The 27,410-nt window shown below is 41.5% G+C and overlaps 1 long non-coding RNA gene across 1 annotated transcript; it reads right to left on the bottom strand.

Annotated features, from left to right (window-relative positions):
* Nucleotides 1-11,693: 11,693 nt before the first annotated feature.
* Nucleotides 11,694-26,700, bottom strand: LOC309821269. The gene is made up of 3 exons (XR_014296585.1): nt 26,614-26,700; nt 12,030-12,156; nt 11,694-11,814 (listed from the first exon to the last, which is right to left on the bottom strand). It is a non-coding gene; the product is annotated as an uncharacterized lncRNA (long non-coding RNA).
* Between the last annotated feature and the right edge of the window lie 710 nt (nt 26,701-27,410).

The raw sequence follows: 27,410 nt of genomic DNA, 5'->3' as shown, positions 1-27,410 counted from the left end.
AATAAGTTAGTTAATATGGCCCAACATAAATTAAACAGGGCCTTGATGGACTGAAAACTGTATATAAAACCTAGTTAGTGAAGGGTTAATTATTCTCCATCCTCCTTCTAACAGCCCAGTTTATCCCATTAAACCAGGAAAGAATGACACCTTACAGTGAATTAAGGCAACCTCAAGGCTGTGGTCGTACCAAACAGAACCCTATTCCTAGTCTCCAACATTATAGAAATTACCGACTCCATCTAATAAGCAATTGATAAATATTCTGATATCACAGATTCGGCTAAGTCTGTTGTGTTCAGTGCCTAGTTCAACAGCCTCTCAGCTGCACTTGGCCTTCACCGCTGAAGGGATGTGTGATACACCTTCACTGGGTTATCCTCATGGATCATTAACAGCTTTGCCCTCCCACACAATCATTGCAGCCAAGATCTGAACAGCATGCTGGTTTCTCCAAGAACACAGGCAGAACATTATATTAATGACGTCTCCTCTAAGGACATTAAGGACACACAAATATTGAAAAAAGAAGCTCACAGAAAGCAGATGGGACAAGGCCATGCATATAATGTGAGTCCCTGATAACTCTGTTAAATTTCTGGAAATTATTTGATAAGCTGAGGCCAGCTCCCTCCCTGACACCATGAAGAAACGGCTTTCGTTCCCCACAGCACCTACAACATCTACATGGTTCTTTTGATGTTCTGGAGGCAACATACTCCGTGTTTATAAATTTTACTTGAGCTCATTTTTTTTGTTATTTGCAAGTTTGCCACCTTGTATGGGTACCCTGCCACAAAAGGCTAAAGACTCTCTTCAATTACAAGTGGCACTCCAGTTAGTGCCCTTAGAGAATCCTTCACTAGAGGCAGTATGTGAATGACTTGCCTCTTTGCTCTCCTTCTCAGGCCTCCTCACAGGAAGATAGCAGCCACCTCCTAAAGCTTTTAGCCTTAAAGGAACATAAGGTCGCCAAAGAAAAATTGCAGTTTGCCCGAACCCAGGTTCAATATTTAGGGCATCTGATATCAGAACATGGGTGACACATAGATCCAGATAGACTTCATAGTTTCCTAAGTTTCATGGTTCCCAAAGTAAGCACCAATGGTGAGGTTTTCTCAGGCTAGTGGGTCACTGCCAAAACTGGATTCCAAATTTCTCTCTTATGGCTAAATCTCTGTATGTTTTACTCAACAGTAACAACCCTGACCCAATTTTATGGAAAGAACCGGACAACAAAGCTTTCAAGGCCTTAAAGAAGGGTTTGATGGGGACTTCCCTGGCGGTCCAGTGGTTAAGACTCTGTGCTTCCAATGCAGGGGGCAGAGGTTCAATCCCTGGTTGGGAAACTAAGATCCCACATGCCATGTGGCGCAGCTAAAAAGAACAAAAAAGAAAAGAATTGCAAAGAAAAGAGGTGTTTAATGAACCCACCTACCCTTGGCATTCCAATTATCAGATTCCCTTCATCCTTTTGGTATATGAAAAGGAATGGAATGCCCTTGGGGAACTCACCCCAAAACATGTACCACCATCCACCCATAGCATAGGGTTTTATAGCCAGCCAACTGGGCCCTGTGGCATGGGGACACACCCCTGCCTCAGCTTAGAGCCATTATGGTCACTGCCCTTTTGGTTATGGCCATGCATAAAATCATTGTGGGATCCCCTTTAGCCATTTTTGTACCTCATGCATTTGAAGCTCTCCTAAATTTTCATCACACTCAACATTTCTCAGGCAGCCGCCTCACTTCCTCTGAAGTCCCTTGTTAACTGCCCCTCACATAACTCTTTTACACTGTAATAACTTTTAACTCTACTACTCTTCTCCCTTCCATCACTGATGAAGTACTCACAACTGTTTTAACACTGACGGACCACCTCCTGACTTGTAATGATGTGCAGGAAATTCCATTGGGTAATGTTGACTTCTCATGGTTCACTGATGGTTCTTTTTTTTTTTTTTTTTTGCGGTAAGCGGGCCTCTCACTGTTGTGGCCTCTCCTGTTGCGGAGCACAGGCTCTGGACGTGCAGGCCCAGCAGCCAAGGCTCACCGGCCCAGCCGCTCCGCGGCATGTGGGATCTTCCCGGACCGGGGCATGAACCCGTTTCCCCTGCATCGGCAGGCGGACTCTCAACCACTGCGCCACCAGGGAAGCCTTCACTGATGGTTCTTATTTAAAAGGTGACAATGACAAATACTGTGCTGGGTATGCTATTACAACTCCTTTTGATGTTGTTGAGGCAGCATCTTTACCTATGGCTGCTTTGACCCAACAGGCTGAATGAATTACGTGCTCTTACACAGGCTTGTACATTAGCCAAGGACAAAACTGCCAGTGTTGGTACTGATAATAGATATGCTTTCACAGTAGCTCGTGATTTTGCAATGCTGTGGAAGCAACGTGTCTTCCTTACTTCCGATGGAAATAAAGTTAAAAATGGCCTCTATGTTCAGGAATTACTGAATGCAATAATTCCCCTTCCGCATTAGCTATTAAGATTCTGAGGGTTTTTTTTTTTTTTCTTGGCTGTGATGCACGGCTTGTAGGATCTTAGTTCCCTGAACAGAGATTGAACCCATGCCCCCCAGCAGTGGAAGCGTGGAGTCCTAAACACGCCAGGGAATTCCCCAAAGGCATTTTAAATTTGACTCTCTGAAGCTAGGGAAAATCACCTTGCTGATATTTCTGCAAGGAATGCTGCCCTTAAAGGGATCTAGAGCAGCCAAATGTCTGTCATAGACCAAAGGGATATTTGCCCAAATAATTTAGAAAAACTGGCTAGACAAGCCCAACAATTGGTCTCAGAAAAGGAAAAACAAGATTGGAAATTCAACAACTTTTGGTTTGATAAAAAGAGAAAGCTCTTGTTTGGACCAAATACCAATCCATTCCTACCAGAGATTCTAAAATTCCCACTCCTTACCACTATCCATGCATTAAACCATTGGTCAACTGACCAAATGATATCCTTCATCACTCAACATTGGTGGGGAAGCATTAACAAGTCCACAAAAAGTGCCTACCTCACTTGTCCCACTTGTTCAAAGCATAGCCCAGTGAAGCCTGTCTGCTTCGCCAATAAACATTTAAAATTGCATAATAGGGATTTCCCTGGTGGCGCAGTGGTTAAGAATTCACCTGCCAATGCAGGGGACACGGGTTCAAGCCCTGGTCCGGGAAGATCCCACATGCTGCGGAGCAACTAAGCCCATTTGCCACAACTACTGAGCCTGTGCTCTAGAGCCCACGAGCCACAAGTACTGAGCCCGAGTGCCACAACTACTGAAGCCCACGTGCCTAGAGCCCGTGCTCCGCAACAAGAGAAGCCACTGCAATGAGAAGCCCGTGCACTGCAATGAATAGTAGCCCCGGCTCACCACAACTAGAGAAAGCCCACGTGCAGCAACGAAGACCCAATGCAGCCAAAAATAAATAAATAAATAAATTTATTAAAAAATAAAAATAAATAAAACTGCCTAATGAACCATTTGAGGCCAGCAAATAGATTTCATGCAACTTCCTGTCTAATGGATATAAATATGTTTAAGACATGGTCTGTTATGTTTTCATACTGGACTGAAGCCTTCCCTTACAGACATGCTACTGCCTCTACTGTGGCTAAAATCCTTTTGGAAAAGATTATCCCTACCAGGGGAACTCCTCAAATTTCACAGTGATTGAAGAACCCACTTTACTGGTTAGGTGCTTTGACAAGTCTCTGCTGTTTGACAGGCAACACTGTCACTGTGCTTACCACCTTCAATCGTCTGGTTTAGTCAAACACACTAATGGTATTAAGACTCAATTGGCAGAATTTGTTGAGGTCCTACAAATACCTTGACCAAACGCACTGCCGTTAGTTCTTCTAAATCTCAGACCCACCCCTTTTGGAACTCATAAACTCTCACCCTTTGAGACAGTCACAGAACACCCAACGCACTTGACCTACTGCTTCTTTTGACCCACAACTCATAAAAGGGGAGATGCTCCAACATTGCAAAGGCCTAATTTTTTCTATGAAAATTAATCATGTTTTGGTAGAAGAGTCTTTTCACAGTGTACCCTTGGGAAACAAAGACCTTTAAGTATCACATCTTGCAACCTGGAGATTTCATTTATTCAAAAATACACCTCCAGAAGAACTCTCTTCAAGCTCATTGGAAATACCCCTATCAAGTACTGCTGACCAACCCTTGTGCCATCAGATTCCAAGGAATGGACTCTTGGATTCACGTGACACATCTATGACACACCTAAAGAAAACATCAAACCCTGACTGGAGCTGCACATCATCTGGTGACCTGCAAGTAAAGATCTCCCAGAATTGAAGCAGACAAGATTTGATGAGACAGCTTTCCCAAGATATCAGGACCAAGTCTGCTGGAAGTTTGTTGCCAAACCCTTGATGATGACATAACTCTTCAGATGATAGCCAATGCTTATTATCTTAATAACATATGGACTAGATAAAAAGTGCCTGAAGGTTCTCTCTCTTACCCCTTCTTGTTACTCAAATGTGACCTTAGTATCTGGTCACTTTCCCTTTGACATGAGATACTAAACCCAGGAAACCCTGACATTGAGGGAAAAAAGCTGCTGAAACTATATAGAAAACCTGACTCTTGATCAACGATGCTTTCAGAGAAAGATTTTCATCAAAAGGGGAAAATGGAAAAAATGAATACACAGAAACCTCAAATAGAGTGGGCAGACCACAAGGGGGAGCTCTCACATCCTGCAGTGACAGTAGAGCCCAACAGGAAAGAAGAAAGATACCTCTTCTTTCCTGGCAAGGACTCAGCCAATGAAAAGTCACTGATGCTCTGTTTATTACAGCCCTTCCAACTTTCTTTTCTGCTCTACACAAGCGTTCACCTTCCCTTGCTGTGCAGGAACCTGCAATGTGACTCACCATGTTGCAGACCACGAGTTGCAGTGCTCCGCTGATCCTGAATAAACTCACCTTGGCTAGAGTAGTATCTTGTAGTCTATTTGTTTCAGGTCAAGAAGGTAAAAGGTTAGGTTATTGATTTGCGATCTCTTGTTAACATAGGCATTAATGGCAAATAGAAACATTTCTATGTACTATTTTAGATGCAAACTATAAACTTTGACTCCTTAGGCATGATATAATTTTCCTCATTATCTCTAATTATATATTTTTTGCTTCAAAGTCTATTTTGGGGGCTTCCCTGGTGGGGCAGTGGTTACGAATCCCCTGCCAATGCAGGGGACATGGGTTCAAGCCCTGGTCTGAGAAGATCCCACATGCCGCGGAGCAACTAAGCCTGTGCACCACAACTACTGAGCCTGCGCTCTAGAGCCCGTGAGCCATAACTACTGAACCTGCGTGCCACAACTACTGAAGCCCGTGCGCCTAGAGCCCGTGCTCCACAAGAGAAGCCACCACAACGAGAAGCCTGTGCACCTCAACCAAGAGTAGCCCCACTTGCCGCAACTAGGGAAAGCCCGTGTGCAGCAACCAAGACCCAACACAGCCAAAAGTAAATAAATTAAATAAATAAATAAAAAATAAAATCGATTTTGCTAGATATTTTTATAATTTCTCCAGTTGTGGAATCATACTCGCCTAGACCTCATTGATTCCTCCCATGGTGGTTCCACCTTCTTAACTGAACCCTTTCTCCTTGACATCAGTGTCTAATTTGCACCCATGAGATTTTAAATTGTGGCGATGACTGGCAACACTGCTGGTGGGTGGGCTGAGTCCTGACATGACAAAAAGTCCTGACTTTTTTTTTTTTTTTTTTTTTGCAGTATGCAGGCCTCTCACTGTTGTGGCCTCTCCCGCCGCAGAACACAGGCTCCGGATGCGCAGGCCCAGCAGCCATGGCCCACGGGCCCAGCCACCCCGTGGTACATGGGATCCCCATGGACCGGGGCATGAACCCGCGTCCCCCGCATCAGCAGGCAGACTCCCAACCACTGTGCCACCAGGGAAGCCCCACACTTTAAATTAAATACAATAAAACATGACTGAAGACATATTAGGGATTACACTCAGCTATGAATAACAGGAAACACACAGAACCTGCCGGATATGAGGAAGGTGCTGATGCTACACAGAAGGACTGCATCAGAGCAGTCACTGCACAGTGCAGTAGAGGAACAAACTCTCATGTAGTTCTTTTGGACTGTACCACTGTAACTGTCATAGTGGAATGGGGAGCACATAGTCAGGAGCAGTATAAACAGAACAAGGTGCTTACAAATTAGACCTTATACAAATAAGATCTAGAGAACAGGGCACTCAGTGCTTCAGAGAATATTCTTAACCATGACAGTCTAAATTTCTTACAAGGTGGACACATGAGAGCTTGCAGGAAAATCCAAACTGTATTGGATCTTTAATGTTGAATTTGGGGACAACTGTAGAAGCCTACAGCTCAGATCAAGTGGAAGTCAAGCAGTCTACGGTGGTTTTGAGGATATACTTGACTGATAGGGAAAATAATGTGGAAAACGGGCTGGAAGCAAGTGTCTACAAAGGCCCTATGCTTCTGTCTCCTTCCATACAGGTGACTTCAAAACCTGACTAAATCATACTTCATTTCTGCATTCCAAGTTTCATGTAAGTTAGGCTTTGGTGACTTCTCACATGGGATCATAAGGCAACACATTCTAGAAAATGTAGTTCATGTTACTCACATTAATATAACAGGATCAAGGGACATTGCCAAATCTAAATTTTATTGTCCTTTCACACGTCTCTCTTCTTTTTTTTTTTTTTTTCAGTATGCGGGCCTCTCATTGTTGTGGCCTCTCCCGTTGTGGAGCACAGACTCCGGACGCGCAGGCTCAGTGGCCATGGCTCACGGGCCCAGCCGCTCCGTGGCATGTGAGGTCCTCCCAGACCGGGGCACGAACCCGTGTCCCCTGCATCGGCAGGTGGACTCTCAACCACTGTGCCACCAGGGAAGCCCCGTCTCTCTTCTTAATGTAAATTCCATAGTCCAAATCCCAACCAAAAGAAATGACAAAGTGTAAAGGACAAAAGATAAAGATAATTCACAAGAGACTGCACTATGATAAACTTTGCATACTTACAAGTATATAGCAATTATATATTCCATGGAAAATAGAATAAGGATCTTTAAGCAATAAAAAGTTAGTTTTCTGCTAAATAAGATGGAATATATATATATATATATATATATATATATATATATATATATATATATATATATATATATATATATATATATAAATGAATAAGGCATATCCAGTACTTGCCACAGGAAGCCAGCAGGAAAAAAAAACCAAACCGGCATTTTTCAATGTTCTTTTCCTTACATATAACTTACAAAATTAGGTAAAAATTAAACCTACTTGCATACTAGAAATAAACTTCAATTCATGGTTCCAATAGACTTCAAAATAGACACACAAAAAATTACTAAATAACTAAAAGACTACCTATTAATTTTTAAGGAACTCTTGCTTAATGAGTATCTACAAAATTATCTCACTTCAATGTGTACTTTGAAAACTAATTAGAAATCCATACTAGAGAGAATCACTTTAAGAATGAGTCAATTACAAAGAAAATTTATAACATTTCTTTCATGTTGTGAATTTTCAGACAGCGTACCCATAGTACTTACATGGAGATAATTTCTCTTCAGTGCAGTTTTCATATGACTTTGAAAATATTTGTTAAAATTGAAAAGTTTCCCTAATTTTTCAGTTACAAAGTTTCTAACGCGTGTACATTTTTTTTTTTTTTGTGGTACGCGGGCCTCTCACTGTTGTGGCCTCTCCCGTTGAGGAGCACAGGCTCCAGATGCGCAGGCTCAGTGGCCATGGCTCACAGGCCCAGCTGCTCCGCGGCATGTGGGATCTTCCCGCACCGGGGCATGAACCTGTGTCCCCTGCATAGGCAGGCGGACTCTCAACCACTGCGCCACCAGGGAAGCCCCGCATGTACATTTTCACGTAGTTTTGTAAGGATGTGGGGCAAGTGAAGGTTTTCCTACATAGTTTACATTCAATACAATTCTCTCCAGTGCAAGTTCTTTCGTGGCTTTCCAAGGAAATGGGACTGAAGGCTTTCCCACATTCCTTACATATATACTGTTTCTCTCCAGTGTGCACTCTCATGTGTCCTTGGAAACGTGTGATACATGAAGGCTTCCCCACATTCCTTACATTCAGTTTCTGTCTAGTACGAGTTCTTTCATGTATCTGAATATAACAGAGAGTGCAGAAAGCTTTGCCATACTGTTTGCAAAAATACGGTTTCTCTCCAGTGTGAGCTCTTTTATGTATTTGGAATGAACTGGGAAAAATAAAGGCTTTCACACATTCCTTACATTCATAGTGCTATTCTCCATTATGAGTTTTTTCATGGCTTTGAAAAGAACTGGGACAACTGAAGGCTTTACTACAAGTTTTACATTGATAGGGTTTCTCTCCAGTGTGAGTGTTTTTATGTGCTTGTAAAGAACTGGGACAATCAAAGGCTTTCCCACAATCCTTACATTTGCAAGGTCCATCACCAGTATGCATTATCATGTGTCTTTGAACATTTGAGGGATAAATAAAGGCCTTTCCACATTCCTTACATTCATAGGGTTTCTCTCCAGTATGAGTTCTTTCGTGTTTTCGAATGGAACTGAGATAAGTGAAGGCTTTACCACATTGCTTACATTCATAGGGCCTCTCCCCAGTATGACTTTTTTCATGTATTTGACGACAACATAGAAAACTGAAGGCCTTACCACATTCCATACACTTATATGGCTTTTCTCCACTGTGAGTCCTTTCATGACAACGAAAGTAATTGGGACAATCAAAGACTTTCCCACAGTCTTTACATTTATAAGGTCCATCTCCAGTATGCTTCATCATGTGTCTTTGAAATTTGGCAAGATAACTGAAGGTTTTCCTACATTCCTTACATACATAGGGTTTCTGTCCAGAATGAGTCCTCTCATGTTTTCGACAGGAATTTGGACAACTGAAAGCTTTACCACAATTTTTACACGTATAGGGCTTTTCCCCACTGTGTCTCCTTTCATGACTTCGAAAGGATCTGGAATAACTGAAGGCTTTACCACATTGCTTACATTCATAGGGTTTCTCTCCAGTATGAGTTCTCTCATGTTTTCGAAAGGAACTTGAACAACTAAAGGTTTTACCACATTTTTTACATTCATAGGGCTTTTCTCCAGTATGTGTCCTTTCATGTCTTCGAATGTAACTGGCACAACTGAAGGCTTTACCACACTGCTTGCATTCATATGGTTTCAATCCACTATGAGTTCTCTCATGTTTTATAAAGTAACTGGGACAATTGAAAGCTTTACCACATTGCTTACATTTATAAGGTTTCTCTCCAGTGTGCGTTATTTCATGAATTCGACAGTATCTGAGAGAACTGAGAGCTTTACCACAGTGCTTACATCTATAGGGTTTCTCTCCAGTATGAGTTTGTTCATGTTTTTGAAAGTTGTGGTGATATCTGAAGGCTTTTCCACATCTTCTACACTCATAGGGTTTCTCTCCAGTGTGAATCCTTTCATGCCTTTGAATAGACTGGCGAAGCTTGAAGGCCTTCCCACATTTCTTACAATCATAGGGTTTCTCCCCAGTGTGAATCTTCTCATGGGTATGTCTGGACTGACGATGCTTGAAGGCTTTCCCACATTCCTTGCATTTATATGGCTTCTCCTCATATTCCTGATACTCACGTGGTTTGGGTGTAGTGCGAGATGTCATGTGCCTATTAAAGGATGAATGACGCATGAAGATTCGTCCACATACACTGAATTCACATAGTTTTATTCCAGTTTTCTTTTTCTGATTATGATTTGAAATTTGGCTAAATGTTTCCCCATACTGACTACCTTCATTATTTTTACAGAGTCTCTCTACCATATGACTGCTGTAAAAAATAAGAAGGATATTATTAATGAATTGTTTATTAATTATATTTAGTAATAGTTATGACAATGAAAATTTTACCATTTTAAAGGAAAGTGCACATTTTCTGCACATTCTGATTGAAAGTGAATTTACTAAAGTTCTGCAAGATAATCATAGCAATTATCAAAACAGTAATATTCATAAATGGTGATTCTGAATACTGATTCCAAGTGTACTATTTTTCAAACACTCAACATTTAGGACACATTTGAGAAAAAAGGTTTGATGCAAAAATTCTAAGATTCATTAATTTTAAGGCTGGAATGATTTATTTTATTTCTTTGTTTTACAATGTCATGGCATAAACAATCTTGAGAGAGAAGAAAGAAGCTAGAGGAATCAGGCTCCCTGACTTCAGACTATACTACAAAGCCACAGTAATCAAAACAGTATGGTGCTAGCACAAAAGCAGACCATAGATCAATGGAAAAGGATAGAAAGCCCAGAAATAAACTCATGCACTTATGGTCAATTAATCTATGACAAAAAAGGCAAGAATATACAATAGAGAAAAGACAGTGTCTTCAACATGTGGTGCTGGGAAAACTGGACAGCCACATGTAAAAGAATGAAACTAGAACATTCTCTAACACCATATACAAAAATAAACTCAAAATGGATTAAAGACCTAAATGTAAGACTGGATACTATAAAACTCCTAGAGAAAAACATAGGCAGAACACTCTTTGACATAAATCGCAGCAATATTTTTTTTGGATCTGTCTCCTAGAGTAATGGAAACAAAAGCAAAAATAAGCAAATGGAATCTAATGAAATTTAAAAGCTTTTGCACAGCAAAGGAAACCATAAACAAAATGAAAAGACAACCTACTGAATAGGAGAGAGTATCTGCAAACGATGCAACTGACAAGGGATTAATTTCCAAAATATACAAATAGCTCATACAGCTCAATATCAAAACACCAAAGGACCCAATCAAAAAATGGGCAGAAGACTGAAACAGACATTTCTCCAAAGAAGACACACAGATGGCCAACAGGCACATGAGAAGATGCTCCACACCACTAATTATCAGAGAAATGCAAATCAAAACTACGAGGTATCACCTCACACCGGCCAGAATGGCCATATTAAAAAGTCTACAAATGCTGGAGGGGGTGTGGAGAAAAGGGAACCCTCCTACACTGCTGGTAGGAATGTTAATTGGTGCAGCCACTCTGGAGAACAGTATGGAGGTTCCATAAAAAAGTAAGAATAGAATTACCATATGATCCAGCAATCCCACTCCTGGGCATATATCTGGAAAAGACAAACACTCTAATTCGAAAAGAAACATGCACCCAGTATTCATAGCAGCACTATTTACAACACCCAAGACATGGAAGTAACCTAAATGTCCATCACGGATGAATGGATAAAGAAAATGTGGTATCACTTACACGTGGAATCCAAAAAAATGATACAAATGAACTTATATATAAAACAGAAATAGACTCACAGACATAGAAAACAAACTATGGTTACCAAAGGGGAAAGGGTGGGGGAGGGATAAATTGGGAATTTGAGATTAACAGATACACACTACTCTATATAAAACAGATAAACAAAAAGACTTGCTGTATAGCACAGGGAACTATATTCAATATCTTGGAATACCCTATAATGGAAAAGAATTGGAAAGAGAATGGATATATATATACGTATAACTGAATCACTTTGCTGTACACCTGAAACTAACACAACATTGTAAATCAACTGTACTTGAATAAAACAAAAAATATCATGGCATACTAACATTCTGTCACGGGACATTGTTTTCTCATGTGAGTATAACTCACCTTAGATTTGTCCCATGATTTTCATACTGATCTTCAGTATCAGGGTCTTCCCATTTTTCTCCTAAAATGCAGACCAACAACAACAAAAATCATTATAAGTTATAAAATATCAGAGAAAAGTTGTTACATGACAGGTCCATGATGAACTATGACCATGCCTGGTTTATTTACTAATGTAGTCCCTTTCCACATTTCACCTCTTGAAAATGTTGATAAGCAAGCAACACTGGTTCTCTAATTGACTAAGTAATTAAGTAAGAATGTCATCATCCCTACCTATTGAGGTCAAGTTCTTAAAGGTTTCCTGCATCACATCTCTGTAGAGTTTCTTCTGGGATAGATCCAGCAGAGCCCACTCCTCTGTGGTGAACTTCACACTCACATCCTCAAAGGTCACTGAATCCTAAAACATCCCCAATACGTATGTGAGAGAATGGACAGAATGAAGAGCACCAGCAATCTATACTCAATTCATAGGAAGTTCACATATGACTCTGCGGTCTCCCAACATTTGTTCTATAACTTTGTCATTAGAACTCTCACTCTATGGTGACACTCCCTCATGAATTCAAGAGCATCATGAACACAAGGAATTTACTGCTACATTTGTACTGTGATCACTTCAAGTCTTTATTCCTCTCTGTCAAGACATAGAGCACCTTGGAGAAATAAGAGAAACTTGCTATACAGATGAAAGAAATAATCCATTTTAAGCACACCAGTTCATTCTGATAAAAACTTTCTCATTCCCTCTTTAGTACCCACCATATCGTGCAGCACTATACGAGCACAGGTTCACATCAGCATGAGGTTTTAACAAATAACAACACAGTGAAGAACTGGAAGGTTTTCTTTCTATTCTCATCATCAGACACAAGGCCAAAAGTCCTGTGGAAATCCAACCTGTAACAAGATCCAGCTAGTCATATTGTCCTGAAGTACTCCAGGCTAACAGAAGTAGTCAGATCCAGGTGGGTGAATGAAAATATTCTTGTGGAGGAGTATAAATTAAAATTTATATAATATTTATCACATACTCAGTTTTGCTTTCCTTTCTCTGTCTCATTTCATGGGGCTAGGAAGTTATTCAGAGTCAGAGCCGAGACATGAGGAGGAAAACAGGACAACTCACACCTCCACAAAATCCCTACATTCATGTGCCTTGGGATGGCTTCTGAACAATTTTTAGAACACCCATACTGAGATGATAAGATCACAGAAGACCTCATTTTGGCAGAATCATACAACTATAATCTGGGCCTTGATGACCTTGGGGAACAGGTTAAGACAAAGTTTGCAAGGGCTTCATTAAAATCTTCAATGGTTTCATGGTGAATTTGCACAAATTATAAAAATACATAAAGAGTTCAACAGTGCTTTCTCAAAAAAACCCACAAAACCCTTTTCTCTTATATCAGCAAGTGATACCTGACCAGCCACTCTAGAGGCTGTCCTCCCACCTTCTCTCATTTCTGAGCTCCCAGGTGGGGCACAGCAGCATGACAGCCCATCCTAGGTATAGGAATTCCCCAGTGGCATAATTTCCTAAATGCTGGTCCCTGAAAGAGACCAATTACCCGTTGATGTCCATGTGAAGGGAACAGAAAAAAGGCTCCCATCCATCAATTCTGATGCTAGAATTAGCTTGTTTGGTAGAGCAACATCAACGAAGGAACACCTCTCTTGTTGTGGGTCCAGGGAGTAAGAGGAGCGGCCTAGGGCAGCCCTAATTACTCTTTCTTCACTGGAACAACAGCACTTGCTCATAACAAAATCCAACTACCCAGTGTGCAAAAGACAGTGAACATTAGCAGGCCCAAGAATGCTTAGCCTTAGAAATGCTTGCTCACAAATTTCATCTTTCACTAGTATCTGGGATCTGTGATTTTTGGGAGTAAGCTGACCAACCTTACAGATAAAAGTGCCTCAGTGAGCCTAAAGTGTATATGGTAAACTCCTGTTTTCCTTTGGAGAGTGGCAATTTTGTGTCATGTTCAGCAGAAGATGCCTACCTGATCAGCACCCACCTCCCTAAACAACTATGGTCACTGAGTCTCTAATCTGTTACTTGGAGAACTGAGCCCATCCTACGTGGTAACACCAAGAGACAACATTTGAGAGCTTGCTTCTGGTTTCCTCCACACCAAATTTAATTCAATACTAAACAAGACTAATACAAAATATTTAATGATCCTCATGTAAAAAATTTTTTTTAAATTATTGGGTAATGTTAAAGTAGACTGAAGTAAGTAAATGATGGCATGTGTTCTTAGAAAGAATTCAGCGTCGCCCAGATGTCATCTCTCCCAAATGATACATTTATTAAGTTTTGCAAATACCTAAAACAGTTTTTAGGACTCGATAAAAGCTACTCCTCCAAACCTAATACAAAGAAGGAATGTCCAAAAATGGACAAAGTCTTCTATGGAAAAACATGGCAGTCTACCTAACACACCTCTATGGTAATTCAGAGGATACAAGTATTAGCAGAAAGAAAAACAAACAGAACAAAGGAAAGGAAAAGTGTCTTCCATAGACCAGCATTTAATATGGAAAGTTGTTCAAGGACAGAATAGGAGAGTAGTGGCAAATATCATGAACACTTGACTACATAAGGGACAAACTATTATCCAGTTGGAAAAATGCAGCATATTTCCCTTCATTCCATAGACAATGGCCTCCTCATTGTAGACTTAAATGTGAAAGATAAAACTAGACCACTTTTAGAAGTCACAGGTAAATGTTTTATTGATAGAAGAATAGAAAGAGTATCTCATATAAGCAAAAGAATGATCTATAAAGACAAAGACAAATTCAAATGTATTAAAATTAAAGTAGTTAAAAGATACATAGGGCTTCCCTGGTGGCGCAGTGGTTTAGAGTCCGCCTGCCGATGCAGGGGACACGGGTTCGTGCCCCGGTCCGGAAATGTCCCACATGCCATGGAGCGGCTGGGCCCGTGAGCCATGGCTGCTGAGCCTGTGCGTCCGGAGCCTGTGCTCCACAACGGGAGAGGCCACAACAGTGAGAGGCCCGCGTACCGCAAAAAAAAAAAAAAAAAAAAAAATTACATGAAAAGGAAAATATCTGCAATGCACACAGATATAAAAATAGAAAAGGGCTACTTTGTAGAGTTAAAATGAACAGAGACAATTTTAAAATGGAAAAAGAAGCAAAACATATTTAACAGATATGAAAAGGACAATATATGAAAAAATGTCTATCACCTTGGCAACTGGGTAATAGGACACTAATATGTCCAGTAAATCCCATTTCACAGTGATTAGAACAAAACTTAGTCAATTTAATAATCTCAAGTGTTGGACTTCCCTGGTGGTGCAGTGGTTAAGAATCTGCCTGCCAGTGCAGGGGAACAGGTTCAATCCCTGGTCTGGGAAAATCCCACATACCACGGAGCAACTAAGCCTGTGCTCCACAACTACTGAGCCTGCATGCCACAACTACTGAAGCCTGCGTGCCCTAGAGCCCATGCTCCACAAGAGAAGCCACTGCAATGAGAAGCCTGCGCACTGCAACGAAGAGTAGCCCCCACTTGCCACAACTAGAGAAAGCCCGCGCGCAGCAACGAAGACCCAAAGCAGCCAAGAAAAAAGAAAGAAGAAGAAGAAAAAGAAAATCCCAAGTGTTGAAGACCATTGGGGGAAAAATCATTAAATTATGCACAAATGGAGGAATGGAATGGCCAAGTGATATACTCCATTGCTATTTCCTGTGAATATGAACTTGATCACTATTTACAGCCCAGCAATTCCCAACAATGTCCACAGAATTTATTGCATAGTTGCACTTGGAGAGATATACAAGGGTGGCATACACTAATATCAACAGATCTGAAGGTTTTATCAATAAAACAGTAAAGCAAAGAGTACTGCAAAAAGTGCAGCATGTTACCTATTCTGTAACTGTTATGGTCTCCTGCAAAGACAGATGAAGCCTCGCCCGAGATTTAGTTCAGATGTCTGCACTGATGATAACACATACACACGTAAAGAGCATGAAAGGGGTTTCTTACTTCTATAATGGAAGTGTTTGGGAAAAGGAAAGGAAGCCTCTGAAGAAGGTGAAAAATGCCTTGAGACATCAAGGAAAGAAGGAAAGGAGCCTGGCCTGGGTTTTTTTATTGAGCTTAGGGGATGGTATAGGGTGAGAATTCAAGTACACGAGCAAGGCCTTCTGTGGATTCAATCACTTGCCAGAATCAAAGGAAGGGAGACTGAGGTTTTCTTATCACCATGTACAGATGTGGGCACAAGTAGATGAAAGAAAGAGGAAGTAAGGTTTAAAGTTGTTAGCAGTCAAACATCAAAAAAAGGAGTCAGAGACTTCTTATCTATGGTCTGGTATCTAAGGAGCTTGGAAGTCAGCTTCTGGTACCTTCTAGTCCTCAGAAGAAAAAAAGCCAAGAAACTTAAAAGCAACAACTCTTCCACCAGAGAACTGAGGTCACAGGGTAAACTGCTGTCTCCAAATTAGAAATAGAAACAAAAAAGTACACCCAGACACCTGAAACTAAAACAACATTGTAAATCAACTGTACTCCAATAAAAATTTTTAAATAAAATTGGAACAATACAGAGAAGATCAGCAGGATGACATGCAAATTAATGAAGTGTTCCATATTTTTATAAAAATACTGAATCACTATGCTGTACACCTGAAACTAATATAATACTGTAAATCAACTGTAAAAATAAACAAATAAAAATAAATAAATAAATAAAAATATACCCAGAATAGTTTCTTCTTTTTAACAAGCCTGTCCTGAAAACAACCCATTTCACAAGCGTGCAACTAACTGGGATTTTGCTAGAGCCTAACAGACCTGTGGCTGTAGGGAAATAGCCAACGTGAGTCTCTTTTAGCATTTTCTGCTCTCAAAGGTGGGGGCACCTCTGAGGATAACAGTGTTTTTTTCCCCTCCTAACAACAAATATGTGGTGTCCCAATGCCACTTCTCCAACTCTCTGTCACCAAATAGATGTCCAACAGTTCAATTCAATTCTAACACTAACTCACATATGTTACACTCTATAGATTTAAGCGCTCAGTACTAGACAATGCCTCTACTTCAGATGCCAGACACAAATGGTGTGCTTTGGTTACCAACGTTTCTATTCAGCCGTCTACAAATCATAGATTTCCTTGACACACCATCAGGTTCCATAATTTACTTAAAAAAAAAGACACTCTATCACCCTTATTACTCAAGTCATTCCAAGGACTTCAAAAGTTTTTGCTAGGAATGCGGGACAAAGACCAAACATCCTTCTCATTGTATCACAGAAAGTCAAACCCAGAGATACAGGATCACTAAAAGATTGAGATCAAATCAGTGTCCTAGAGAATGCTTCCCCTCTGCCCACATCTACTTCTACATCAACTGGCCTCTTGTTTAATATAAATGGACTATACAGAAAGACCTAGATCCTTTCCGGTAACATCAAGAAGAAGGCAAGGATGTCCCCTCTCACCATTCCTTTATCAATCTTATACTGGAATTTTTAGCTAATGCAATCAGACAGGAAAAGTAAATAAAAAGTATAAAAAATGAGAAGAAATAAAAACTGCCTTGGCTGGCATATGACAAGACTGTCTTTGGAGAAAACCTCAAAGAATTCCAAGAGCAAAAAAAAAAAAAAAAAAAAAGACCTTGAACTACTAAGAGAGTAGAGGAAGGTTGAAGATTAAAACGTTAACATGCACAAGTCAAGTGCTTTCCTACAGATCCACACATAATACTGAACTCAACTTTGACGAAGGACCAAAGGCAATATTTAATTTAGAAAAAATTTAGTCTTTTCAACAAATAATGCTGGAAAAATTGGATATCCACATGCAGAACGAAGAAATGAATCTAGACAGAGATTTAAAACCTTTCATAAAAATTAACCCAGGGCTTCCCTGGTGGCGCAGTGGTTGAGAGTCCGCCTGCCGATGCAGGGGACACGGGTTCGTGCCCCGGTCTGGGAAGATCCCATATGCCGCGGAGCGGCTGGGCCCGTGAGCCATGGCCGCTGAGCCTGCACGTTCGGAGCCTGTGCTCCGCAACGGGAGAGGCCACAGCAGTGAGAGGCCCGCGCACCCCCCCCAAAAAAAAAAATAATAATTAACCCAAAATGGGTCAGAGTAGTTAGTGTAAAATGTAAAACTACAACATTCCAAAAAGATAACATATGAGAAAATCTAGGTGACCTTGGTTTTGGTGATTAATTTTTAGATACAAAAGCAAATGCAAGATCCAAAAGATAAAAAATAACTTTGACTTCATTAAAGCGAGAAACCCCTGCTCAGTGAAACACAGTGCTAAGAGAATGAAAACACAAGCCACAGACCGGCAGAAAATCCTTGAAAATCATCTATATGATAAAGTGCTGGTATCCATAACATCCAAAGGACTCTTAAAACTGAACAAAAAGAAAACAACCTAATTAAAAATGAGCAAAAGATCTGAACACACATTTTATTGACGATATACAGATGGTAAATAAGCACATGAAAAAATTCTTAATATATTACCAGGAAACTGAAAATAAAAGAATGAGATATCACCCGACACTTCCTACAATGGCTAAAATTACAAACCTTCAGAACACCAAATAATGGCAAAGATGAAGAACTGGTGGTAATGGAAAATGGAAAGCTGGTGGAGTTTTGATGTGGGTTTTGTGAAGCCATTAGTGGAAAACTAAACCTCTCAGGAAACAGAAATTAAAGAGTTGGTGGTGCTTTTGAGGATAAGCTTGATTGGAAGATCAAAGAATGTGGAAATATTTAAAGGAGCAAAAAATCTGAAATTATTTAACATATATTGGAAAAGAACACTCTTCTCTTTTCAACACCAAAAGCCGTCCTTTGATGAGATCAATTTAATAAAAGTGATATCTAGTCAACATAACAGAGAAAGGAGGGAAGACAGAAATTACTCATATCAGAAATGAAAGAAGGGGGAAATGAACATGAAAAAGGACTTGACACCATCCAATATCCATTTAGGATGACAAACTAATAATAGAGGGGAACTCTCTCTTTTTGAGAAAGAACATTTACATGACACCTGGAGCTAACATCATACTTAGTGGTGGGAAACTAGATGCTTTACTGGTAAGACAGGAATGGAACAGAGCAAGAAGATTCCTCTTACCACTCCTATTCAACACTGTACTACAAACAACACACACACTCACACACACACACACACAAAGAAAAAAATAAAAACAAAACACACTGTACTAGAAGCCCTAGTCAATGCAGTGAGAAAAGAAAAGGAAATAAAAGATATACAGATTGGGAAGCAAGAAATAAAACTGTCTTTGTTCTATATGACATGATTGTCTATGTAAAAGATCTGAAAGAATCTACAACAGAGATTACTCTTGGAATTAATAAGAGCAGAGCAAGGTTGAAGGATACCAAAGGAAATAAGGTATCAAGCCATGAAAACACATGGAGGAACCCAAAAGGGACTTCCCTGGTGGTCCAGTGGTTAAGACTCCGTGCTCCCAATGCAGGGGGCATGGGTTCGATCCCTGGTCGGGGAAGTATGATTCCCCATGCCGTGCAGCCGAATTAAAAAAAAAAAAAAGTATACTGCTAAGTGAAAGAAGCTAATCTCACAAAGCTACACACTGTATGATTCCAAGTATGTGACAATCTGGAAAAGACAAAACTATGAGCCAAGAAAAAAATCTCTGATTGTGAAGGATTTGAGGGTTCAAGGGAAGAATGAATGAATAGGTTGGGCATATAGGATTTTTAGGGAAATGAAACTACGCTATAGGATACAGAAATGAAATGAAGGATATATGTCATTAAACATTTGCCAGGATCTATAGATCTTTTAACACAAGGAGTCAATGCTACTGTAAACTGTACACTTTAATGTATCAACATTCACTGAACAATTTTAACAAATGTTCCACACACAAGATTTAAAAATAGTGTAAACCGTGTGGATGCAGAGTGGTTATGTGGGAACTCTCTGTACTCTCTATTTTTCTTTTTCTGTAAGCCTAAAATTGCTCCAAAAGAAAACTGAAGTGAATTAGAAAAAAAAAAAAGTTGAAGACAGACTCATTGCAATTCACCCCTGATGACTGATGACCAAAACGGGACACCTTTCATACAACTGATTTGAACTTATTTCAATAAGCCAGTATGGTGCTCCATGAGCCTGAGACCTGTTAACGGAAGTGAAACTTCAACTGAATGTCATGTTGGAGAGCAGCACTGTATTTTCTGAGAAGTGCCACGGTTACTACCAGTCATGTCTGGGACTCCAACATGGATGAGTGTCCTGGTGAGTCCCTATATTGTGGACCTAGTATATGTACAGATGAGAATAACCCTGAATTCTATTTTGGGTATCTCTAAATCAAGAGATCCCAACATTTCTTTTAATACAAAGGGGCAATTCTTGGACATCGTCCAAAAGGCTGTGAATACCTGTAGATGGGGCCAATTTTTGGCCAGTATCAAGATGACTCTCTGATGTTTGGTTAGCTGTGTGGTTTGGTCATTTATCAGGGATATCACAAGGGATGAAGAGCAGCAACTCTCCACTGAGCTCATCATGCACAAATGCATATTGTCATCCTTAATGTCTATGCACACCCCAGAGCTATGCATTCAGTTAATACCAAGAAACTCCCGAGGGAAGTCTCCATCTGGGGGAGTAGTGACCTCTTCCAAGACCACAGCATCCTTTAATGGACTGAAGAGAGAACAGGCCACTCTCCTGCAGGAGGCATAAACCAGGACAGGTTTTGCTCCATCATTGCACACAGTGGTGCTGGTAGGCATGCCAACCCGATGGGGTGCTAGTTCTAGGGTCAAAGGCACAATGGGCAGCTCAGCAGAGGGTCACAAGCTCAGTGCTTATGAGACCCTTTCTTTTCTTTTTTTTTTCTTTTTGGCTGCGTTGGTTCTTCATTGCTGTGCGCAGGCTTTCTCTGGTTGCAGCGAGCGGGGGCTACTCTTCGTTGTGGTGCACGGGCTTCTCATTGTGCTGGCTTCTCTTGTTGGGAGCACGGGCTCTAGGCGCACGGGCTTCAGTAGTTGTGGCTCGCGGGCTCTAGAGCGCACGCTCAGTAGTTTGGCACACGGGCTTAGTTACTCTGCGGCATGTGGGATCTTCCCAGGCCAGGGCTTGAACCTGTGTCCCTTGCATTGGCAGGCAGATTCTTAACCACTGCGCCACCAGGGAAGCCCCGAGACCCTTTATTTTCAAGAGAGCTTAGTGTGTGACAGTCACTGCAGCTCTAATGGCAAACAGTGTGAGGCACAGGGCAGTTTCTTACATCAGAAGCCTATGGACAATTTAAGGCCATTGTGGGTAACTCTAGGAGGTATGAAAGGTCACTGAAAACTCTACAGTGAAGGAGGCTAAGAGGACTCTAACACAAGTTAGTGTTATGTATGGCTGTTGTACGGCAATTTAAACACAGTCTAGAGCCTTCTGTGGTAGGGGTGACCTCAAGGTGGGCAAATTTCCAAGCAATAGCAAATATGGGCTCAAGTAAAATTAGTAAACAAGGAAAACGTTGCCTCCCAACACCAAAAGGACCCAGCAGATCTTGTGGGTACTGAAAAAGACTATATAACCATTTCTTCACAGTGTCAGAGAGGGAGCAGCCATCTGATTATCAAAGAATTTTCAGGAACTTGACCAAGGCATGAGGGTCTTATCTTATGCATGGGTCAATGGCCCATCCATCTCATATGAGCTCCCATTCCAATACTAGTTCTGAATGAGTGTGAAACGAATATCCTCAGAGGAGGACGTCATTAGTGTGATGTCACACCTGTGCTCCTGGAGCAAAGTGCACGCAGTGCAGATCCTACCTGCAGAGGCTGTGAAATGGCAAGGACGCTGAGGTTCCCTGAGGATAACCAGGTGAAGATGTATCATGTCTCTTCCTCCATGACATATAATTTAAGTAACCCAAGCTTAAATCAGTTAAAGCTAATTCCTTTGCTTTGTCACAGTGAGGTTATGGTGTCGTCCCTAATAACTCAGAGGGTCAGGATCTTTGTTGCAGTAGAGGGAGAAGCAGCTGCAGCAGAGGTGCTGCCGATGAGCCCTCTGGTATTTGGAGAGTATACTCAGTCCACCAACTACTGGCTCCCTTCCTTCTCTTCTCTTTCTTTCTCTTTGAAATAACTGCTCTTTAAGAAGTAACCCCTAGGCTCACCTCATTCACGGGGTATAATAGTATTCATAACACCCTAATGTAACAGGAGCTATTTGCTCTCTTGCCTTGTTACAAAAGTCCTTTTACACACACACACACACACACACACACACAATTTGTGTGTATGTGTGCGTGTGTATGTATATGTATATACATATATACATATATATATACATATATATATATATATATTCCCCCCCACCCTTTGCCGAGCCAGTCAGCTTGCGGTATCTTAGCTTCCCGACCAGGGGCTGAACCTGGGCCACAGCGGTGGTGAAAGCACCGAGTCCTAACCACTGGACCACCAGAGAATTCTCAGGCCTTCTATATTTTATTAACTGACCTGATTAAGCTGTACTAACTTCACAGAATGCACTAAAGTATTTTACTTTGTCCTCCTAAACTTCATCCCCTATAGCATGATAATCATTAACCAAACCCTAATTCCTAAGAATAACAGCACTTTTGACTAGCTGTTTTCCAAGGCTAGACGGTATCTACAGATAAGGGTGACTTAGGAGGTGGGACCTCCTGCCTCCTGGGAAAATGCCACAAGAAGATGAAAAACTGCCCTCTCACTTCTCCTCCTAGCATAAAAGAAACCTAAATTCTTTTCTGAATTAAGATGGTTCTTTAGGAAGTTAGTCCACCTTCTCGGTTTGCTGACTTTCAGAATAAAGTCACTACTTCTTGCCCCAACACCTCACGTCTCATTTTATTGGCCTGTCATGCAGCTGTAAGCGGGTAAGTTAGGGGAACCTCAGGGAAAAAGAACCCTGGCTTTCTTGACATAAGAGAAGCCATTTCTGGCCTAAGCCATTTTGTGATCTAAGCCTGGCCACAATGCTTGCCCTTGAACAGGTCTCAGTAATCAATGAGCTTAAGGAACAAAGGAATGAAAGAACAGAGAAAAAGTAGTCAAACAATAGTGCAGTGATACAGCAGAGTCCTAGTTCCTCCTCAAGGGATATAGATATATATACAAAATAATATATCTTTGAGTTCTGCAGGAACGAAGGCCCCCAGCCAGGTGGAGGACAGAATGATGATGTTGACCCTCTTGACTTCATAAACCAAAGCTTGGACTCTGTCGACCTTTGCCCCAATTTTATGCTGAATTCTCCTCTGCTAAATCCCCTTCATGAATATGCATGTACCCTTAGCTTAAAACTTCCCCAATTTTGTTGTTCAGGGTGACAATGCTTTGGGAAATATCCCCAGTGTTCTCCTTACTTGCTGCAAGTAATAATAAATCCTTCCTTCTCCCGATCTTTGGCTTGGTTGTGTCTATTGGCTCAACACCCACCAAGAGGTGAACCCAGTTTTTGGGTAACACAGTGAGCAGTATGAGCTTGAACTTGGTAACACTAAACCCCTCCTAAAGTTGGGGAGACACCAGCCTCAGACACATCTTCACTTCAAACACATAGATGGGTTACACCCAAGACATCCACCCAGAAACACTGTAAGGAGGGCCCCATTCCCATACTCCTGCTCCCAAAGGACAAAGAATTACAGAAACTGCCAATTCAGAATCCTCTGTATATAGAACCCAGCGTTGCTGGGATCAACAGTGCCACATAGGGCAGGAGAGTGCACAGGAGGAGACCCCAACAAATAGCAGCTCATGGAGCAGGAGCTTCCAGGCTTTCTTATCAGCCTGCCCAGGTAAGAAGCGCTAGGGGAAAAGGGAGGGGTGAGGCTTAAGTTTTCAGTAGTCAAACATCAAATATGTGGATCCCCACCACCCCACCCAAGAACAAACAGAAGAAAAATGTGCATTCACATGACTTGGTTTTATATAAAGAAACAATAGCAGGACGATGGAAGTAATCAAAACTGGTTCTTTGCACAGAAGTGGAGTGGGATATGTGGGCAGGGAGTTGCCTTAAGTTAGTTTCCTATCTTAGGGATTTTTTTAACCTTCCCATGAATTATTTATTTAAAAGAAGGAGAAAAAAATTTATACGCCATATTTTGCTATGCTTAATAATTATTTTATATTAACTTTTACATTTAAAAATTAATTTAATTTTAACTTTTCTACATAGGAAACCACACCAAGACTTAATCCTTTAAACAGTAAGGTGTATAAGACTGCAGACTGTAAATAATTTACAAATCCCTTTCTAACGAAAAGGACTAGGGGCCTTACAGTTTGTCCTTCCACTATATTTCACACTGGTGATGTTTTCAGGAACGAATGGCATACTCTAATACACTAGGACTTGCAAAGTAAGAGCTGAAGTAAACTAAGAATTTCAAATATTTACAGAGGCTTTGAGGATTTTCCTCATATCGATGAAAATAGAAATTCAATTGTTTTTTTCCTCACATTCATTAAAATAGGAACTCATTTACCTTAGGAATAGTATAATAGCCTTTTAAATGTCAAATTTCTCTAGGGACAGGCACATACACTGATCTAAAAATGAAAAAGCACCTGAGAACTTAAATATGCCCATCTCATATCTTGAGGTTCTCTTGCCTAAATGGAATAAAAATCCTATTTGGCTCCACAATTTTCTTGCCTTACATCGTATCTCTCGATCAACTTACATTTTAAAATCCCAAGTGCTGGTGCAAACTAGAGTTAAAGGGCTGCAATATTTTGGATAAAAGAATCCAAATACTGAAATCAAAACAGATAAGCAGGCTGCTTCCCTCAAATTCAGAAGAAAACCCCATTTTCAGAAAGTTGAACATATTCCAGACTTGGTGTCTAAACACTCCAGGTTGAGATGGAACCCCTAGAGTGGGTCAGTCCCTGGTGAAGGAGGGTAGGGACAGGTTAGCAGCCACACGAATCATCTCTGGGAGCTCTACATGTCCTCTTCTCTCCTGTAAGCATGGAAGCACTCCTCCTCCAGGCTTCTCTTGTCACAAGTCAGGAAACTCTCAGGCTGATTCAGTTTAAGGCTCTGACCCAAAGGAACTCCCCAATTCATAAACCTTCTGTCCATGAGACAGAACACCTGATCTTCACAGACTCTCAGTGTGTACAAATTACACTAACTGCACGTACACTGTGGATGCAAAACTCAAACACTCTGTCTAAAAGTGTCTAGGCCTACGGAACTACAACTACAACCTAAAAAAGGCATCATCCCCACCCCCACGTGCAGGTGCACCACCAGCTTTCCAAAGCTCTGCATCTTCTCTCACTATAAAGTTTCCTTCTGTGGTGGATGCGAACAGGGAGGACACCTGAAAGGGTAAGGCTTCCCAGGAAGAACCAACTAGATTTTGCAGTACTTCCCTTTCCAACCTCAAGGGGGCCTTAGTGAGGCTCACTTACCACAGGCCTCTACTCTCCCTGGACTTGCTTTGGATCCCTGAGATTTTAAATGACACAAAGCCAGTTTTTGAACAATACAGCAGAATAATTTAAATCCAGTGTTTATGTGGGAAGGAGGAAAGAAAATGGTAAGGCACTTTAGTAGTTCAAGCAGAAAACCCCAAATATCTATTCCATCCAGAATAAAAGATGTCAGTTAATTATTATTTCCATGGCAAGAAATTCATTTGTAAATAATTAACTACACTTGAACACTTTTGGTCTAAGCCCTGCAATTTCATTTGAAAATATCCAAAAGTAAACACAGACCTCAGAAACTTACTACACACGTTCAGGGAAAGAAAGAGTGGAACCAAAACTCTTAACAAATGTAATGTAATACAAGAATATTTTATCTTCTCTCAGAGTCACCTCTTTCTTGCCTGTTTGGAACTATTTTATACTGTCCTTATAGCTCTATTGATTAAATACGTTTTTCCTTTATTGAAAAATGCAGACTAAGTCAGTAAATCTCTTTAAAGTTACAAATCCAGGGAGAGGCAGTGCTGACAGTTTCCACAAAAATAAACTCCACCCAAAAGCCTTCCCATAGGATGTATGTGTCCTGTAAGGATTCTGGGGGAGAGGCACAAGGTTTTCATAAAATGAACATGGTTCCGTGTGGTTATTCGTCTTTCTTCACATGTAAAACATCCACAGATAAAAAAAATAAATCTTTACGGGCCATCCATGGCTCTGTGGGAAAAGGATAAACAGTTAAAATATTCGGTCGCTTTGAAATGCACCACAGAGGACAAATAGTTGATAGTGATGCTGTGAATCGGAAAAGCGAAGCTGGCTTTGGGAATGGGAGGAGGTATTTATTGCCAGAGCTAGGCTGGGGAAACAAGAGCTGTGAATTTGAAACCCTGCTCTAAAAACCACAACACTCGTAAAACTCAGAAGAAAACGAGTCCCGCTAACGTGAAAGGAGAGACTGTGGACTCCATAGAGCACAGCTCCTCCCACGCACGATCCCCGGAGACCCAATCACAGCTGTTCCCTGATGACCCTCCCTGTGGTCACCGCACAGTCTCGGGGAGACGACAAACTGCGGGCGCAGAGCTGCCCAGAGAGGCTCCGGGGTCAGGGCCCAAGTCGCCGCGCGCAGTGACGGGACAGGACGCCCGGGGTTCCGGTTGTCGGCCCCGCCCCCACGCTGCCAGACCGAGGGGACTGAGGTCCGAGCGGAGACACACGCGGCTCGGGTCCGCATACCCCAGAGTTGACCGCGGTCAGACCCGGGTCCTGCCAGGGCCGGTTCCGACCAGACCCTGCACCGCATCTCCACATCGCTGGGCAGCGCACTTACCATTTCTAGGTTTCCCCGAGTCCCTCCTATGACTCCCACGACCGCTGCAAAGCACAGCGTGAGGGACACTGCGGCAAAGCCACAGAGACGATTAGGGGCGAGTAGGGATGTCTGCGCCAATGCAGTGCATGTCCCCACCCACTTTCCCCAGCGGGGTTCTTGATTGGACAGTTTGAGAGGCCTCGCCCCCCCACGCTTGAGTGACAGCGGGGCAGGAAGATGCATGTCTGCGGAACCAGACTCTGCGGGTGGGCGGCGACCTGATCCGGCAAAGGATGTCTGCATTTAAACGGAACTTCTTTCCGGCTTCTGGCGGCCTGTGTTGTTTTCGCCCAGTTCTTTATGAACGCGGAGGTACAGGGAAATGCTGATTAAATTCCCAAATGAATAAAGTAAGTACAGGACTGGAAGATGGCCCATATCAGGCGACACTGAAACAATAGGGTCTTACGTCCTATATGGGTCAGGGTCTTGGCTTAAGTCTGTCAGACCATTCTAGATTGTGACCCTTGTTTAGAAACAAAGACACTTAAGGTGACCCCGCCATCTGTAATAGTCTGGCTCCATTTTAATATTTGTCCTTTGACAGGATTGAGCCTTCCATCCATCCCTGCGTCTTCCCCACTCATATAAAATTATGAAACAACTTGCCAATTTCTTACAAAGATTATAGCTGGCATTACAATAGGTATTACATTGAATCTTCAGATCATTTTGTGAAGTAGTGCCAGTTCAGCAGTGTTAACTCTTCTGAACCATGAAATTGGAATGTTTCCTATTTACACTTGTCTTAATTC

The sequence above is a fragment of the Grampus griseus genome (genome assembly GCF_964374135.1).
Source record: "Grampus griseus genome assembly, chromosome: 3".
In the NCBI taxonomy this organism is placed as follows: domain Eukaryota; kingdom Metazoa; phylum Chordata; class Mammalia; order Artiodactyla; family Delphinidae; genus Grampus; species Grampus griseus.
The sequence above is the reverse complement of the archived record's forward strand: the minus strand, read 5'-3'. Positions and strand labels throughout refer to the sequence as shown.